This window comes from Delphinapterus leucas, chromosome 3 (genome assembly GCF_059928025.1).
Source record: "Delphinapterus leucas isolate spDelLeu-1000000601 "Yukka" chromosome 3, BTC_Dleu_Yukka2, whole genome shotgun sequence".
In the NCBI taxonomy this organism is placed as follows: domain Eukaryota; kingdom Metazoa; phylum Chordata; class Mammalia; order Artiodactyla; family Monodontidae; genus Delphinapterus; species Delphinapterus leucas.
The window spans coordinates 113,539,399-113,548,004 of NC_143131.1; positions in this window are offsets into that span (position 1 = coordinate 113,539,399).

Consider the following 8,606-nt stretch of genomic DNA (forward strand, 5'->3'; position numbering starts at 1 on the left):
CCCCATTGGAGTGAAAGTATAAACAGGGACAGTAATAATGGCTTCTTAGTACAGTGCTTGCCATAAATAATAAATACTTTACATGATTTATTTTGTTAAACCATTGCAATTTTATTGAATGCTGTCAAAGGAGTTGGAATATGCCTTTACTGGTAAGAAAACTTGAACCCCAGAGAGGTTACATAATTTACCCAGAGTCATGACACCCAGTAAGTGGTAAGAGTCAGCATCTGAACCCATGCAAAACTGGGGCTCTTAAGCTTCTACTCACCATTGGAAAAATTTTAAAAAGAGGTTGTGCTTTTGGTACGTATTTTTGTGCTGGCCCTGAAATAGATAAATGTGGCCATGGAATTCTAATAATTTGTTTTGTCTCCTTGCCAGTGGCCATTCTTTTCTGAGAACCTAAGGGATCTTGAAGTAGTTTCTTTGTAAGGAGGGTGACAGAGCCTTTTTTTTTTTAAGTTTTCTCGGTCATTTTTCTCATTACTCTTTTAAAATCTTTAAAGGTTTTTTTTTTTTTTTAATTTATTTCGCTGCATTGGGTCTTAGTTGTGGCACCCAGGATCTTCGTTGCGGCATACTGGATCTTTCAGTGCAGCGCGCGGGCTCTTTGCTGCAGCGTGTGGACTTCTCTCTAGTTGTAGCGCCACAGGCTCAGTAGCTGCGGTGCACGGGCTTAGTTGCTCCGCAGCATGTGGGATCTTAGTTCCCCGACCAGGGATCAAACCTGCTTCCCCTGCATTGGAAGGCGGATTCTTAACCACTGGACCATTAAGGAAGTCCCCCATAAAATCTTTGAAGTTTTTAAATCTTCAGAAATCTTTCAAAATCTTCATTCTGTTAGGCATTTATTTCCATGTGAGCGGGGCATGTTTTTAAGTACAGAATCTGCCCATTTTGTCTTTGAGCTGCCTGGTGCTGGTCTGTGACCTCTGAAGTTGGTTTGTGATCTGTTGTTTATCATTTGTCCCATTATCCTTGGGCTAGCTTTTCTTGGGATAAGAAGTTGCATGTAGAATGGCAGTTACCCTAGTTGCTGGCTTATAACTGCACATGACCTATGGGCACCACAGACACATAAGTTCTTTTTCCTTGTCTCTTCCGTATTATTTTTACTTTCTGATTTTGTTAATTTGCCTCAGACAACATATCAATTCTTTATGTGTGTGTGTGTGTGTGTGTGTGTGTGTATACACACACACACACATATTTATTTATTTAGTTTTGGCTGCGTTGGGTCTTTGTTGCCGCGCCCGGGCTTTCTCTAGTTGCAGTGAGTGGGGGCCACTCTTTGTGGCGGTGCACGGGCTTCTCATTGCGGTGGCTTCTCTTGTTGCAGAGCATGGGATCTAAGCACATGAGCTTCAGTAGTTGTGGCGCACGGGCTTTGTTGCTCTGCAGCATGTGGGATCTTCCCGGACCAGGGCTCGAACCCATGTCCCCTGCATTGGCAGGTGGATTCTTAACCACTGCGCCACCAGGGAAGTCCCAACATGTCAATTCTTTCTCATTAAGGAAGATATTTTTAACTAGTTTCAAAAATTACTAGTTTCTATGTTTATATGAATCTTGGTTCATAATCTGTTTTTGATATTGGAAATTTTAATCTTTATTTTATTAGGTCTATGTAGTTTTTCTGAAAACCTGAAGTCTCCCATTTCATCTGCCTTTCTGTATCCTGTGTATTAGGCCTTATAGTAGTTATAGTTGTAACAGACCCCAAAATGTGATGGCTCTGATAAGGCTAGCACATTTCTCACCACTTAAGTGTCCTGTGCTGTCCTCCATGCAGTCTTTCAAGGACCTGGGCTCTAACCGACTTTGCCGTTTTCAAAATATGGCTTCTGAGATTACTCAGTTGTTTTCATTTTAGTCCCTGAATTGGTGGGCTTTGGAAGTCTAAGCCGTTTTAAGTAAATAAGTTATATGACTTCTCACATTCTTTTGACAGTAGGTTGGTCACATGAATACATATAGCTGCAAGAGGCACTGGGAAGTGTAGTCTCTACTTGGGCAGCCAGGTCTAGTTATGCAAGAAGAGAATGGATTATAGTGGCAATCTCTACCACATCTCTATAGGTAAGTAAGAGTTGTGGGCTGAAATTGGGGTAGAATGAAGAAGCAAAATCCTACAGATTATGTGAAACCAAATTGAGGGTTTTGAAGCTAATTTAAGTCATTATTAGGTGTCATTTAAAAAAAATTGTTAATTTACTGAAGATTTGCATACCATCATTGAGCCAAACACTCTTCTGGGTGCACTAGACTACTGGTTTGTAGTCTAATGGAAGATTTAGACAGGTAATCAGAAAATTATACAATATGATGAATACTGTTTCTGGGGTAAATGAGGGGGGCTATGAGAGTGCTCAAAATGACATTTAAGCTGGGAGCTGAAAGATGAGTATGGATTGGTGTGTGGAGGAGGGGGAGAGTATTAGGGACAGGAAAAACAACATACACATATACGCAAACCTGGAAGAATTGTGTATATGAAATTCTTTAAACAAATTATTGTGTATGGTAAGTGGTGGTGGTGGTGAACAAGGATTGAGAAGTGGAGATGAAATGGACCAGATCATAGAAGAGCCCTGAAAAATCAATTTAAAGAGTTTCTGTTTCTTTGAGGACAATGGCAAGCCATTGGAAGGTTTTAAATAAGGGAATGACACTCGCAGTTGTAGTTTAGGTTGGCTTGGAGGAGGAAAATCAGAGGCAGGCACAGTGGTAAAGTCTCATTTGAGTGAGATATTCAGATTAAGATCAGGCAGTGGGGAAGAGAGAAGTGGACAGACTGTGATCTGAAATAGGTAGTTAATAAAGCTTGGTGTCAGTAATGGAAAGAGGAGTCCATGAGTGGTGGCATAGTATTAAGTAGGCTAGGGAGCATGTGAGTGCGCGCATGCACATGCACACATGGTAGGGGGAGTTGGTTAGATAGAGTATATCCAAGCCAAATACATACGACAGACTAAGATGCCCCTGCCTATATCGAGGCGTTACATTTCTCCTGGTATAGCTCAAGATCTATCCCTTTGTAAATGAAAGTAAATATTGTTTTTATCGCTGGGGGAGGGTGTGGGGCCAAAAGGAGCTACTCTTTTTTTTTTTTAACATTAGTTTCAGGTGTACAACATAATGATTTGCTATTTGTATATATTGTGAAATGATCACAGTAAGTCTAGTTAGTTAACATCCATCACCATCCATAGTTGCAGAATTCTTTTTTTCTTGTGATGAGAACTTTTAAGATCTAGCAACTTTCAAATATGCAACGTAATATTATTAACTATGGTCACCATGCTGCACATTACATCCCCATGACTTATTTATTTTATAACTGGAAGTTGGTACCTTTTGACTCCACTCACCCCTTTAGCCCACACCCCACCCCCTACCAACCTGTCTCACACCAGTCTGTTCTCTGTAAGCTTGGTTTTGATTTCTGTTTCTTAGGTTCCACATAAAAGTGAGACCTTACAGTATTTGTCTTCCTCTGTCTGACTTATTTCACTCAGCTTAATACCCTAAGGGTCCATCCATGTTGTCGCAGATGGCAAGATTTTATTCTGTTTTATGACTGAATAATATTTTGGTGTATAGATAAACGTGATATATAGATTTTTATTTCTATATGTCACATTTTCTTTATCCATTCTTCTGTCAGTGGACTCTTAGGTTGTTTCCATATCTTGGCCATTGTAAATAATGCTGCAATGAACATGGGAGTGCATATATCTTTTCGTGTTAATGTTTTCATTTTCTTTGGATAAATAGCCAGAGTAGAATTATGAGATCACGTGGTAGTTCTATTTTTAATTTTTTGAGGAACTTCCATACTGTTTTCCACAGTGGCTGCAGCAGTTTACGTTCCCACCGACAGTGCACAAGTGTTCCCTTTTCTCCACATCCTCTCCAATGCTTGTTATTTCTTGTCTTTTTGATAATAGCCATTCTAACAGATGTGGGAACCACTTCTGAAAATAAAGAATTTGTTATATTTTAGGTAAAAAGAACCCATTTTAATTGGTAATTTTCCCAAGCTTTCAACTGACCTAATAAATTCAGCAACAGTTACTGACCTTAGTAACTGTTGAGCATCTCCTGTACAATGTAGCAGCTCACATACTGAACAAGACACAAGTCCCTAACCTCTAGGAACGCATACTAGAAAACAGATGCCTTAATATGTAGAACTTAAACCATGTAATGCAATTTTTATTTGTTCTGAATTGATAGTTTAACATGCTTTATCTCTCAAACTAGCTAATTAATTTTAGCACAGAGCCAGTGAAACTCCAGCCCATCTGCTTAGTCCTAAGCTTTAGGCTTGTTTTTAGATGAATTTCCACAGAAAAACTGGTTACTGTGCTCATTCTCTTATAAGCTCAGAAGTATCAGATAATCCTGTAACAAACCATAATGGAAAAGAATATGAAAAAGTGTATATGTATAACTGAATCACTTTGCTATACACTAGAAACTAACACAACATTGTACATCAACTATACTTCAATAAAAAGTAAATTAAGAAAAGTATCAGATAAGAGATCATTCATAAATCGTGATGATGCTGGCTTTTAGATCATGTTGGGAGCTACTTCTATGGCTGTTGTGCTCCCTCTGTCACATAAAGAAACAAATAATAACTGCAAAGTGTTAGATCACCCTCAATATGCCAGGTGCAGAATGGCTGATGACTGAAACTGATCATGATTTTTTTTGAGTAACTGTAGGACTGTAACAAAAGCAGCACATACAGAAGAAGTCTTTGTAAAAATTCTGTTTAATTTTGGAAATTACAAACTTTCACAAAACTTAGTAAAAATAAGAGTATAATGACCCTCCATGTGGCCATCACCAAGCTTTAGTAATTAAAAATTCAAGACCTGTCTTTTGTTTTTTAATCTATATCCCTATCCACTCTCTTTCCCCCTCAATTATTTTGAAGCAAATTCTCCAAATCATATCATGTCATCCTAAAATACTTCAATACATAAATCTAAAACTAAAGACTTTCTAAAACACATAAGCATGATACCATTATTACACTTTTAAAAATAATTCCTACATATCACCAAGTATCCAGACAGTGTTAAAATTGTCCTAATTTGGGAATTCCCTAGCGGCCCAGTGGTTAGGAGTCAGCGCTTCCACTGCCAGGGACCCCGGTTCAATTCCTGGTGAGGGAGCTAAGATTTCGCAAGCTATACGGTGTGGACAAAAACAAAAAAATTGTCCTAATTTTCCGATAATTGTAAGAAAAAATTATTTAATTGCTGTCTGTTTATTGAAGTATAATTTACATATCAAAAAATTCACCCATTGTAAGTATACAGTTCATTGTATTTTGTATGTCTAACCAATTATTCCAGCACCATAAGACTATCCTTTCCCCCATTGAATTACTTTGGCATGTTTATTGAGAATCAATTGACCATGAATGTATAAGTTTATATCTGGCCTTTCTTGTCTATCCCATTGATTTATATGCTAGTACTTATGCCAATACTACACTTCCTTGATTTATATAGTTTTAAAATAAGTTTTGAAATCAGGTAGTGTAAGTCTTCGTACTTTGTTTTTCTTCCTTAAAATTGTTTTGGCTATTTTGGTCTTTATGTTTCCTTATAGATTTTAGGATACATTTTTCAGTTTCTACAAATCCCCATTATTTTGTTAGGGATTATATTGTATCTATAGATTAATTTGGAAAGATGTGCCATCATAACAATATTCCAACTTAAGTACATGGTATACCTCTCCATTGGCTTAGGTATTCCTTGATTTCTCTCAGCAGTGTTTTATAGATTTCAGTGTATAAACCTTCCACTTATTTTGTTAAATTTATTCCTAGATATTTTTTTATTTTTTAAATATTTATTTATTTATTTATTTGGCTGTGCTGGGTCTTAGTTGCAGCATGCGTGATCCTTAGTGGCGGCATGCGGGATCCTTTTTTTTTAGTTGCAGCACGTGGGCTCTTAGTTGCAGCATGCGGGATCTAGTTCCCTGACCAGGGATCAAATCCCGGACCCCCTGCATTGCGAGCGTGGAGTCTTAACCGCTGGACCACCAGGGAAGTCCCGATATTTTATTATTTTTGATGATATTATAAATGGAATTGTTTTCTTTATTTCACTTTAAGTATTGTTTGTTGCTGGTCTGCAGAAATACAGCCCATTTTGTGTACTGATCTTGTATCTGGTAACCTTGCTAAACTTACATAGTATTTCTGGTAGTTTTCTGGGGAGTTTCCATAGGATTTTCTACATACAAAATCATGCCATCTCTGAATAAGGACAGTTGTTCTTTCTTTCCAAACTCTACACCTTTAATTTCTTTTCATTGCTTACTGCACTGGCTAGAACCTTCAATACGGTGTTGAATAGAAATAGAGTGGACATCATTGCCTTATTCCTGTTAGCAGGAAAACATTCAGTCTTTCGTCATTAAGTGTAATGTTAGCTGTATGTTTATGGTAGATATCCTTTAAGAGGAAGTTCCCTTTGTTCCTAGTGTTCTGAAAGTTTTGTCTTTTTTTTAAAATCATGATTGGGTGTGGAATTTTGTAAATGCTTTTTCTGCATCAATTGATCATGTGGTTTATTCTACATTATTCTACAAATAGTTCTATTTTATTCAATATGGTATATTACATTAATAGATTCTTTTGGATGTTAAACCATTTTTGTATTCCTGGGACCCATGGTTTATAATTCCTTTTATATATTGCTGGATTTTGTTTGCTAATATTTTCTTAATAATTTTTGTCACATAAGTGTTAGAACTACCATCCAAACAAGGTGCCCAGCTGCATTCAATCTCTATGTCTCTTAAGTCTCTCTTATGGATTCCATTTCTCTTTTTCCCCTCTTGTAATTTATTTGTTGAAGCAACTAGGTCATTTCCCCCCAAATTCTGAATTTTGTTGATTGCATTTTCATGGTGTTATTTATTTAATTTTAAAATTTTTATTTATTTTTTGGCTGTATTGGGTCTTCGTTGCTGTGCGCGAGCTTTTTCTAGTTGCGGCGAGCGGGGACTACTCATATTGCAGTGCGTGGGCTTCTCAATGCAGTGGCTTCTCTTGTTGCGGAGCATGGGCTCTAGGCATGTGGGCTTCAGTAGTTGCAGCATGTGGGCTCAGTAGTTGTGGCTCACGGGCTCTAGAGCGCAGGCTAAGTAGTTGTGCATGGGCTTAGTTGCTCCACGGCATGTAGGATCTTCCTGAACCAGGGATCAAACCCGTGTCCCCTGCATTGGCAGGCGGATTCCTAACCACTGTGCCACCCAGGAAGTCCCTCCCATAGTGTTGTTTGAAGTTCTCTAACTCCTGTATTTTCTGTAAATTGGTAGTGAGCTCTAGAGGTGTTATGAGATTCCATGTTGATTTTTTGTCCGTCTTAGGTAGTGTTTTGCACTTCCTATTTCATCATATTAGTTTGTCCATAATAACTGATTGTCTTTTATGATGATATTAAAGTGTTCTTAGCCTGATTCATCCACTTAAAAATTCCTCTTCAGCTTTTCATTTAAGGGTTTTAATAACTATAGATAGATAGATAGATAGATAGATAAAGATATATTACAGGAATTGGCTCATGAGATTAAGGAGTCCAAGAAGTTCCATGATCTGCCATCTGCAAGCTAGAGAACCAGGAAGCTGGTGGTATAATTCAGTCTGATTCTAAAGGCCTGAAAACCAGGGAGCCAGTGGTTTTAGTCCCAGTCCAAAGGCTCAGGAATCAGGGGGCCAATGATGCAAGTCTCGCTCCAAGTCCAAAGACCTGAAAACCAGGAGTGCCAATGTCTGAGGACAAGAAAAAATGGATGTCCCAGCTCGAGTTAAAAAGAAAATTTGCCCTATTTCTACCACTTTCTTCTATTCAAATCCTCAACAGACTGGATGATGCCCACCTGCAATGGTGAGGGTGATCTTTTCTCAGTTTACCTAGTCAAATGCTAATCTCTTCCAGAGACACCCTTGCAACCACACCCAGAAATAATGTTTTACCTGCTATCTGGGCATCCCTTAGCCCAGGCAAGTTGACACGTAAAATTAACCATTGTAGTAGTCTTTGGTGATGGCCTAGCTTCATTATTTCATAAGGGGCTGCTAAATGGCAATTTAAAATTCTGTTGTTTCTTTAATTGGCTCAAATACTTCTATACAAATAAGCTTCCCCTTGTCAAATATTTGGTTACCCTGAAATAAACTTTGTGTGGGAAGGACACATAAACACCTAATTCTTTCCTTTTACCTATCAGTTTTCAGAATAATGAGTTCTCTAGCATCTTCCAAAGGTGATTAGCTGGTTAAAATTTCTTTTTTACCAGTGGGGAGAAGGAAGGCGGGAGAGGCAAATAAGGGTATGGGGTTAAGAGATACAAACTACTATGTATAAAATAAATAAACAAGGTTATATTGTATAGCACATGGAAATATAGCCATTATTTTGTAATAACTATTTTTTAAAAATTTTTATTGGAGTATAGTTCATTTACAATGTTGTGTTAGTTTCAGGTGTACAGCAAAGTGAATCAGTTATACATATATATATATACACTCTTTTTTTTTTTTTTTTTTAGATTCTTTTCCC